The sequence below is a fragment of the Asparagus officinalis genome, chromosome 1 (genome assembly GCF_001876935.1).
Source record: "Asparagus officinalis chromosome 1, Aspof.V1, whole genome shotgun sequence".
Classification (NCBI taxonomy): domain Eukaryota; kingdom Viridiplantae; phylum Streptophyta; class Magnoliopsida; order Asparagales; family Asparagaceae; genus Asparagus; species Asparagus officinalis.
In genome coordinates, this window is record NC_033794.1 from 41,499,026 (window position 1) to 41,501,438 (window position 2,413).

Here is a 2,413-nt window from a genome sequence, read left to right on the forward strand (position 1 = left end):
ATTTCCCCCCCCCCCCCAAAAAAAAAAAAAAAAATTTTAACACAAATTTAACTGAATTAGAAACCGAAATATATTTCAAATTCTCATTTTCTCCATGCGTGTCATCCCTTTACAAACACCGTAGCCATTTAACTCAATTATAAATCCAAGCTCATTTCAAACACTCATCTTCTCCATGTTAACCCCTTACATACCTTCTTACCCATTTAGCTCAATTACATACTCAAACTCATTTCAAACTCTCATCTTCTCCGTTTCAAAAAAGTTTGAAATGGAGAAGGAGAAGATGAGAGTTTTGAAGTGAAGAAGATAGAGACTGAAATAGGTTTGGGTATATAATTGAGTTAAATAGATATGGGGTTTGTAAGGGGTTGAAATAGAGATGATGAGGGCAGAAATGAATTTGAATTTATAATTGAGTTAAATGGGTAAAGGATTTGTAAGAGAATGAAATAGAGGATATGGGAGTTTGGAATGAGTTTGGGTTTGTAATTAAGTTAAATATGTAAACTACTTTAAAATTTTAATGATTTGGGGGACTAATATCAAAATAGTGAAGATTTGAGGGACTCGTTTCAAATTTTTCTCCGGAGTTAAAAAAAGTATGAAAAAGGATCAATAAAAATATAACAATCTGGTATTTCTGCCCTTATTTATAGGTAGATTATCAGAAAACCCCTTCATATGTATCCTACTTTTGAAGAAACCCTCTCATCCAGAAACTAACAAATTATGTCCCTCATCCACGAGACTAAGATTGTTGATGACCCCGTTAATTCTATGATGGGGTTTTGTTCTTCAAACGTCTGTATTGATGCCCGCACTTGACCTAAATATTTAGAAAAACATGTACACTCTAAGTTCATAGTAACCAACCTCCATCCTTAAACTACTTATTTGATTAGTTATCACCAACCTTCTGACGTACTTGATATGTGCATGACACAATACAAACTTGAGGTAGGAGATGTAAGTACAATTTTATTGATTTCGGGGAGTGAGGACATTTGCATTTATTTTTCTAAACGTGAGCTCATTTCGTTGAGTTTTGCGAGTGTGAGGACCTTTTCTTCAAATTTTCAAAAGTGAGAGGACATTGCCAAAATTTCTACAACAATGTGACTTACACGGAAAGAGCAAATAAAAAGGGGACTCTTCTTAAGCATATAGTATAGAATAAGGAGATTTGGTATTGAAATTGGATTGGTCCTCTTTCTAAAGTGAGCGGGATTCTTCAAAAAATATGTACAGTAGATGAAGATGATCTTTTGTAATATACCCAAGTGTTGATGTAAGTTATCAAACAGGTAATTATCTTAAAGTTCTTGGATTGAGTAGGGTCTTTTCTCTTCTTCTAATGAATGGTTCTAGCCTTCTAGGAGACATTATTCTTCTCTACACAAGAAAGAACTCGTAAGAGGCTGGAGTTGGGTTCTCCGGTGGTTTCTCCGACGATTAAGTTAGTGATTAATTTTGAGTGGAGGAGTATTAAGTCAATTTATAGTTTTTGTAAGAGAAAAAAAATCAAAGCTCTTTATCTCATGCAGTGCACCTCTTTTTTATAGTGGTTATGAGAGGCAAGAAGATAACTTGAGCCGAGTCCAACTAGGCAACTGAGTTGGCAGACAGCTGACGGGTATCGGCTGCTATGAAAGAGGGGTTGCCCAGGTGTTTCATGATAAGCGACAGCAGCTGTTTGGTGCTGACGGGCATGATAAGTCTTAACGACTTTGTTGACTGGGGCAATAATGATTTTGTCAGGGCAATTAATGCAAGGTCAGGAGACTGTCGGCGCGGGGTTCGAGAAAACTACCACTCTCTTAGTCGTCTAGTTGATAGTCAACTATACATGTTAATGGCTTGGGCCGAGTGGGGTTATTTGTAAATGTGATTGGCCGGGTTGGACGACAAGTACCGCCTTTTATCTCGGTTACACGGGATGTCGGCCAAACAGTTGGTTGAGTCAAATTGCTTAGGGAATTAATTGAAGGGTTGGTCGAGTAGGACCGCCTTTTGCCTCAGTTACACGAGATGTCGGCTGAATAGTTAGTCGAACTGAGGCAGAGATTATTTTGGTTTTGACTTAGCTGTATAAACTGCAGAACACATGTTTACTGTGCAATGGAGATTAACAATAATATTTTTTAGGGGTATAACACCCAAGTAATATTGGGATAACAACAACAACAACAACAACAACAAAGACTTTATCTATACTACATTGGAAATATACCTATGTAATATTGAAATTTTTGCTTCAGCAAAAAAAAGACCATGTTGTCACCATGTCTCACTTTATATACTTTATCATCGCTGGAGTAAGAAAATATATCAAATTAGTTCTTAGATTCAACAAAATATATCAATCTCATAATTCAGCCAAAGTTAAACACTTTGCTATATTATGATCTAT